Source organism: Puma concolor, chromosome C2, assembly GCF_028749965.1.
Source record: "Puma concolor isolate L17-30 chromosome C2, mPumCon1.1.hap2, whole genome shotgun sequence".
Lineage (NCBI taxonomy): Eukaryota > Metazoa > Chordata > Mammalia > Carnivora > Felidae > Puma > Puma concolor.
The window spans coordinates 108,154,414-108,163,802 of NC_141675.1; positions in this window are offsets into that span (position 1 = coordinate 108,154,414).

A 9,389-nucleotide genomic window follows, 5' to 3' on the forward strand; every position below is an offset into this window, starting at 1 on the left:
TTAATTCACATCAATCAATTGCAATCATTAATCAAGCTGAATGCAATGGTTTGGGCGAACACTTAATATTGATTCTAGCTTAAATTTCACTGCAATTATAACTTAATGATAAGTAGTATGTGTAATATTTAAATATAATCTAGTTTAAACTGTCAATTAAGTGACAGCAGTGAAAAAGGACAAGTCCTGTGACCCGAACAGAAATTATAAGGAAACCTTTTCTGAAATGGATAAGGAAAGAAGCCAAAGGATTAAAAGAGCAAGAGGAAGTTGATATTAGTTGATAATGTTAAACTTACTGTTGAACTATGCCAACACTAACATGTTTACAGGGATCCTCTAAGACCAAATGGAAGAAAAACCAGATGCACCAACAAACAGAACAGTCATTTGGGTGTCAGAAGAAAGCATTGGTTTCAAACTCCCAAGGATTTTCTGCTGAAATTCAAGGTTGCCTTCCTAGGTGGAAAGTTCAAACACTTATTTTTCACAAAATACAACATTTAGAAAAGGAAGCCGGTCACTTAATTATTTCCTGGATCAAATGTGTTGCTCAGATTTTCCTGAGTCAACCAATCAATCAGCTTTGTGTTAGTCCCTTAATTTCACTGATTCTAATTTTCTTATCTGAAAATGAATGTTTCCACCAAATAATTCATAAGGAAAAAACTTTTATTTCAGCAGTTTGATTTGAGGAAAAGTATATTTCTAGACCTACTTGAAGGAATACTCTATGAGAGATGCTTAAAATGTGGCTCCCTGACAAGCAGCATTGGCATCACCCAGGAACTCACTGGAAATGCAGATTCTCAGGCCTTCTACTAATCAAATCAGAAACTCCAGTGATTCCAACACAGACTGAAATTTGAGAACCATTGCTCTCAGGCATGGGATTTGTTAGACAAAAACAGGAAGTATCAAATGCAAAATGGCTGACTTTTCTCTCCAAAATCACACCAAACTGACAAATACTTAAGAGCAAAAATTACAAAAAGAACAACTAGTAAATAAATACCCAGCAATACCAACACTTTAGGGAGTTATTGACTATATCTAGTCACTATATCTAGTGACTATGTCTATTCACCTGCTGACTATATCTGTAAGCAATTTCTTAAAAGGAAAATATAGACAAAATCCAAATCATGCCAAAACCCAGTGGATAGGAGAAATTATCACATATAATTAAAATAGTAAGTTTTTGAAAAATCTTTGCTTTTCAGGAGAGCTGGAGAGCCTAAATTCAAAGATCACTGCAGTAGAGGCAGGGATAATAAAGGTGCCAATGAAAGTAGATTCAATTAGTTTAAAGACTGAGGAAGAGCTGATCAGTCTCATGTGCAGATATAAGCCACAAACCCAGTGATAAAACAGTTCTGACATTGGAAATGGTCAGAGTACCCGAGACTTTGGAATATGTTCCCAGTAATATTAAATGTTATGGAAAGAAGAAAGAAATATATTTCCATGTGGGAAAACATATCACCACCCTGAAGTGAATCTGTAATCCCTCTATCCCTAACTACACACTCACGCATAAACTCATCACAGCTGCCATTGCTATGCATTAATCAGATGCTACATGTACTTCCACAAGTGACAAGAGCATAGGCAATTACTACTACTAATACCAAATATCTTTATCTCTGTATATCTATGTATCTCTATAGATATACTCAAAGTCTAAGTATTTGAAGAACTTCAACTGCATAAGAGGCAAAAAAAGAAGAAAAGAAACACACACACATGCACACAACATTGCAAAGATGACTAAACCCCCTGGAGAAAATTAATATGGGGGCAAAATTCATCAGACTGCATTGCATAAAGCTGTAGAAAGAAGCAAATATAAATAATATACAAAAAGACAATTATAGGTATAAAAGATGAAAATAGGAAATTATATATCAAAACTAGATTGGAGCAATAAAACAAATAGCTGGTTCTTTGCAAAGATCTAGAAGGACAATATAGCTTTGAAGTCTGAAAAAAATAAAAGAATTAAGGGAACATGAAGAAAACATATAAAGGATCTAAACAAGATAATAAGTATAAATAAAGAGAATATTAAAGTTTAAATGAATACTATAATCATATTTATATCAACAATTTTGAAAGTCTAGCCAAAATGGTTAATTTTCCAGAAAGGATTACGTAACTTGCTAAAGTCACACAGGTTGATGGAATCAGTTTGGTCTGAATACAAATTTTTTCCTATCAGACATCTGCTTCGTCATCCCCAACCTCCTTCTGGCATTGCTGGTGATGACTTTGGTCAGATATCCACCTTCCTTCACAAGGCCAAATATTTCAGGGAAAACAGGCAATCTTCATAACCCCAGAAGGTGGAATCAAAATGGGTTTAATCCAATTCCAAAACCATGTATCAAATCAACCATCCTTCTTCCATTGATTTGAAATAGCAGCATTGTCATTCTTTTAGATCCCATATATATGAGGCGACTGGGTGTCTCAGCAGGTTAAACGTCAGACTCAGTTTCAGCTCATGTCATGATCTCACAGTTTGTGAGTTTGAGCTCCCCATCAGACTCTATGTTGGCAGTGTGGAGTCTGCCTGAGACTCTCTCTCTCCCTCTCTCTCTGCCCATCCCCCACTCTTGCTGTGTCTGTCTCTCTCAAACAAATAAACTTAAAAAAAAGATCCCATATATATGCAGATCTATTTCTAGAATCTCTTGTTTTGTTATTTTATTGATCTACTTGGATATTACCTGTATTAATACAATATGTCTTTGAAAACTACACCTATTTAAATTAAGTTTTCATATGTGGTAACAGAATTCCCATATTACTTTTCTCATTTGATACTAATTATTCTTAAGTAGTAATAACTTTGATCTCAGTAAATATATTTTTAGAATTTGCCTTTGAAATCATTGAAATAGCTATTTGAAGGTTCTTAAAACTTTTAATTCTACTATTAATTTCTTATTTATTTTCTATCTTATATTCCTATCACCATTTAACAACTATGCTTTTGTTATACCAAGTAATTTTAGAACAAAGGAAAATGAAATTTGTTTAAATAACATGAAGGGTTGCCAAAAGTTGGATTATTTCCCTATTTTAATTTTTTTGTTTTCATCCATAATTTTGAAAAAAAAATCTTTCTGATAATTCCCTGTGTGCTAGAACTTTCACATTTCCTCATTTATTAATTATTCATTAAGATGTCTTTAACATGTAGTCTTCTTCCAGTTTTTAGATGAAGTAAAGATATGCTAATCTTCAGAATGTCATTCAACTTAAAATTTTCAGTACCATGGATTTATAAAGCTGTTTTTAAAATACTAAGATGTGAAGATATCTGGAAATGAGTAGAATCTTAGTCTATTAGAGTGAGGAAATACATTCAGTCTAAACAAGATGAGTAAAACTCAAGGAGCCGCTAATTTTGGATTGTATATCACTCCGTATTTGTGCAGTTACAACTGGGCAGTTCAGAGAGTAGGGGCAAAATCTCTGGGTGGTTTGTCTTTGGTCAAGACCATAAACATGAACTGGAGATCAAAGAAAGGACTTTAGATAAGCAGGAAAATGATAGGGAAAACGAAGGAAGGACCCTAGCTGCAGGTGGACTTGGGAGTTAGGTGAATCTCTAGAACAGGAACTCAGAACAAGAACCAGAATGATATCCTGTTTGAATAACTCAGGATACATAAATTGAGGAAACCTGTGTTTGGAAATTCAATCATAGGAGTCCCAGCAGAGTTGACTTGTATTTTTGAGTATAATGCAGAAGTCCCAAGATCAAACTTAATTACCTCCCAGTGATTCTAAGTCCTCATGGTTGTGTACATGTTAGCGTTGGTGTGGGAAGAAAAAGAATTGATAGTAATGTAGGCAAATGAGATTGGATATACTCATTCTGATTTAACATCAAATCAACATTGGCTTGAAAACTGGATCAGAGTAGATTTTGCTAGTGAAGAGATCAATATAGCAGAGCCCGAGAAAGGAGATCTAAAAAGGTTGGGTAGTAAAGTCCAAGGAGAAGCTAAATGGCACCATTATATTTGCCTCTTCAGTAAACTGGCTACTTTACAAACTGCACCCTGTTCAAATTCAGGAATTAATCATGAAGTTGATCTGATTCCAGGGAAATGTATGGAAAACATTGATTCATTTTAATTCATTTTTCTCCATTAGAAACACTTATGGTTAACTTGCCTTATATTTAGTTTACTCTGCTGACTGCATTTAATTTTTTTCTAAAAAAATGATTTAAAATGCTAACGTATCTTTTTAGGAGTAGAAAATCCCACTGACTTTGAATAAATTTGGATCAAGTAGGTGAGGAAAAGACAATGCTCAAATATACAAAGTAACTGCTTCAACAAGAACAAAAGGGATTATCCAGATTTAGCCTCAGTGCTTGAATCTTCCCAATTCAATCATATTAGAATAGTTATGTACAATTCAGTCTACATGAGAGTGGTCTAACTGTGAATATAATATTGTGTTCTTAATTCTTTGTTAATCTAATTCGTTTGCTCATGCGACACAATGCCCCATGTTCACAAATTTGCTTTTGAATCAAGAAGGGAAAAAAAAACACAAATTCCGGAACAGCATGTCCTCTTTCATATTTTGATATTATCCAGTTCTTTGATGGGGCGGCATGGAGGGGGAGCTGACTCACTGGGGAAATTAAAAATATGTGACAGCACTTTTTAATACAAAGGCTCCCTGAAGCCAGGCAAATTGGGATTGGCAGTTATCAACATCAGCTCACTGTTGGGCAGATCTGCCGAAATGCTCTGGGTGGTCTTTATGCACTTCCTAGTGGGCAGCTTGTTTGGCTAAAGGCAAAAAACAGCATTTAAAGGATTCTGAAATTATCAGAAAGATAAGAACATTTGAGAGAACATGGACAGAGGGAAGTATTGTGGCTTAGGGTTTGGAGCAGGATACCAAAGAATTAATTGGAAGAAAAGAGCAACAAATAGGATCAGGGAAGGAATGTTCCTGGATTTACATTCATTCTCATTTCTTTCTGTAACTCTTAAATCTCCAGATCCCCATGACTATTCAATTTAGTGCTTCTCATATCTTACAAAGTGCAAGGATTCACTTTTGTCTTGCCTTACCCTACTCCAATCTCATCAACGATGTAAGTGCAGAAACAGAGAATAAGTGTCTTCCAAGAATATACGTCATAAGCTCTCAGATTCAATGTGAACACATGGCCCCTTGGGATGAGTATATAATTCAGCAAGTCCAGAGGCCAGACTCACAGCTGGAATATTCCCTCCCTGCTACCTAGTGTGCTTATGAATCCATTCAGTGAATATCATTCCACATAAGGCAGAATAAAGTTAATTTCCCCCTCAATTTTAACATGTGATTTCTTAGTATAAAATGAAGAGAAACTTGTGTTCTGGCATGAGTGAGATAGAAAGAATACTTCATTTCTGTATGACTGCTCAAAGTCCATATCCTTGAATAAAAATTAGGGAACCAGTATTTTAGTTCATTCTTTGTAGAAAAAAGTCCACAGATGCTTAAAAATATAAGAAGGTAAGAAAAGACATTTAGCAGAAATATGTAACAAATAACACCAATTAATTAGGAATGATTTCTTGAGGCGCCTGCATGGCTCAGTCAGTTGAGCATCTGACTTTGGCTCAAGTCATGATATCTCATGGTTCGTGAGTTTGATCCCCACGTCGGGCTCTGTGCTGACAGCTCAGAGCCTGGTGCCTTCTTTGTATTCTGTGTCTCCCTCTCTCTCTGCCCCTGCCCTGCTTGCGCTGTCACTCTTTCTCTCAAAAATAAATAAAAACATTTAAAAAATTAATTAGGAATGTTTTCCAAACATTTTTTATGTACCTTGGCATTTTAACTAAGTTATTACCAGTTAACATCAAAAAAGATTGTGATCAGAGTTATATTTTACAGTTAATAAGATTTTTTGTGTTCTCAAATACCTAGTATTTATGTTCCATCAGAGTGATCCTGACAGGGCTAACTATGTACCTTAATACTGAAAGATAAAATAAAGAATGATGTAAAAGGAAAAAGATGAAATATAATAAAAAGAAAAATGGGCTGATATGAAGAGATCTGAATTCTACTTGTGATGAAGCAACTCACTAGTTTTATTAAGTTTGGAAAAGTTATATAACTTCAGGTTCCTGATCTGTAAAATGGGAATATTAAGATTTGATTCGTCTATCTTACAGGGTCATGGGAAAGTAAGCAGATAATAAATGTTTAACTTTTTGTAAACAAAAATGATTTATAAAGATGTAAGAAATTATAACACAGAGCTAAGAAATGGAAGGGGGTTAATGTGTTTGATCTGTGTTGTTTTATAAATGCTAATCTTTATAAATTTATTTGAGGGAGGAGAAAAAGCAACATTTATCTTAAAAGAGTATTGAATTCATTCTCAAATTTTCAACATGCAGTGTACAAAGACTAGAGAGACTTCAGAAAACTTAATTACCTGTTATTCCATCAAAAAATGTATAGTATGTACTGATTTCAGGATACTCTTATTTCAAAGTTATAAAGAAAAGCTTTTGGTGACAGTCATGTTAGAAGTAGGCTTTGCTTAAGTCTAGACAATTCCGTGATTATCAGAAACTAATGAGATTCAGTGGGGCAAATATTTTTTTTCTTTTTTTCTTATATGAATTGTCCCTTTAAAAATAGCTAGTATTAAAACTTTTTTCCATATTTGTATGCAATATTTATAATTGAATCCTGAAATTCTGATATTATGTTATTTGTGATTATCATTATCTTTATTGTTGGGAAGGGCTGCACAGCCTATTTGTAGAAATTCTTACCTAGTACAGTGTTCTTACACAATAAAAAATACTCCTAAATATCATAAGTTGCATAAGCATTCTCTATCCTTAATACAAACACACTTCACACACGCGCACACACACATACACACACACACACACACACACAAATACATAATGCTTATGAGGCATTTTTCTATGTGCACAAGGATAGTTTTGTATTTTACATGTGTTACCTAATTGAACCCTCACAACAACCTCATGAAGTAGATTTTGCTTATTTTTATTGGGCATGTGAAATGAAGCTGTATCCCTAGCCCCAAATATAATACCAGATCATGGAGTATGTTAGCCATTTATTGCATGAAGGAATAAAATATTTATTAAAAAGATCTCGATTCCTTTCTTGGGTCAATGTATGGCAAAAAAAAAAAAAAAAGTTGTTCAATCACTATCTCAAAATTGAATGGGTGGTGGGAAAAAATGACTACAGGAAGTGATTAAGGTATGAATCATTCCGTGGTTGAATTTCCAAATAAAATTCTCCAAGACTTACTGTAAGATGGAGGGAAGACGTAAGACTTCTTACTACATTACATAAGTCACAAGAACTGCAAAACTCCCCATACTGTCTTTTCCTCCGTTACAGCAAGCCCCAGGTTTCAATCTGCTCTTTCTATTTTCACATCTGCACTGTCTACTCAATCTCCTGTGAATCCTGTTTCCATGTGACTTGTTGTGGAATTGATGCCAGTTTTCTTTGTTCTTTCCTTGCTTTCTGTGTATAATACACAGAAGTCCTACTCATTTTAGTCATTTGAGAAGCTTACTCATAGAGGGGAAAGAAAACAACACATATTGAGAGTATATTTCATAATCTTAGGGCATTTTTACTGTTTTGGTTCCTAGACCATAGCGCTAAACTCCTCAGTATGGAAGCAATAATAATCAGAATTGCTAACATTTATTGAGTACTTGTTACTTACTCCATTCATTTGACACTAAACCTTTTTTGTCTTTTGTTTCATAAAGATCTGGATTTACAGCTGAGTAAGTAAACTGAGGTTCCCCCAAAATACCAGGCTATTTCCAAAAGTCACCTAGGTCCTAAGTGACAGAAATGGATCTGAAATCCAGGCCTCTGTTATCTCAAATACTTTGTTATTGCTGTCTAAAGACAGATTTAAACAAAATAGTGTTGACTTCTAATCTCAAGCTTAAAAATATTACTTATTAAGATATACAGAATCTGTTATACTTCCCCTTATACACATTTTGGAGATTTCCACCTATCTTTTTAATATATACAGCAGTAACTAAGAAAATAAAGTGCCAAAGAATGAATGAATACCTGTAGCCCCCTAGTGGCCTCAGAATATTATCCACTTCATAGTGAGCTGGAATGTCTCATGAGCAATACTTATGTGATTGTCTGTCCCACTAAAAGAGATCCATGCCTAAAGACAAAAAAAAAAAAAAAAAAAAAATCCTTACTTAGTATGACTCAAGGGATATCACACTCCTTCCCCCCCCCACCCCCAGAGCATCTTTCCATTAGTATCCATTGGTGGTCTGTAGGCCACCTCCTCAATTATATGACACTGTATTCCCCTTCCATGCTAGACAAAATTCATCTGATGAGGAGAGAAGGGTAGGTTTGGGAAAACACTAAGCTAACAACAACAACAATAAGAATAAAAAGGTGACTGATAGAATCATATTAATAAGTGATAAGGCTCTAGATCAATGTTCTTTCATTTATTCATTCCTTCACTAAAGATACGTTTATGGAAAGTTTATTATGTGACAAGGACTATCTAATATTGATTATTCAAAGGAAGACTGCCCTTGCCCTTATAGTCTGTCTTAGTCATTTTGGGCTGCTATAACAACAACAACAACAACAACAACAACAACAACAACAAATGCATAGAATGGATGGCTTAAACAACAAACATTTATTTCTCAGAGGATGAGAAGTCTGAGATCAAGACACCAGCGGATCTGGGTGAGGGCCTGCTACCTGACTTTTAGGTGGTTCTCTTATTGTTGTGTCCTCACATGATAGAGAGCAAAGAGAGATTAAGCAAGCTGTCTCAGTTCTGTCTTATAAGAGTACTAACCCTATCATGAGGACTCCACCTTCATGACCTAATTACCTACGAAAGGCATCATCTCCAAATACCATAACATTAAAGATTAAGTTTTCACATTTGAATTTCTGTAGCTGGTAGAAGAAACATGCAGTCCATAGCACAGTCTAATGGGGAAAAGGACAATCCAACACAATAATAGCACCATGTGTTAAGTGCATAATGTGTTCTCAAAATGAAATGTAACAGGACCATAGGAGATTAAGCTCCTAAATTTGCTAACAGCATCAAAAAGGCAACAAGTTTACATAAATTTTGATATGATACATGGCATCTAAGGAAGAATTTGTTAGAAGCATGGATGGACAGAGAGAGTTCCAGACCAAGTCCAAAGACAAGAGAGGTCATGGTTGGAAAGTCACAGGTAGCTGGGTATTGCTGGAATATAAAGTACAAGGGTGGCTGAAGTGGTAGGTTAAGATGGAATAGCTAAAAATGATGCCAAATCATTAAGGAC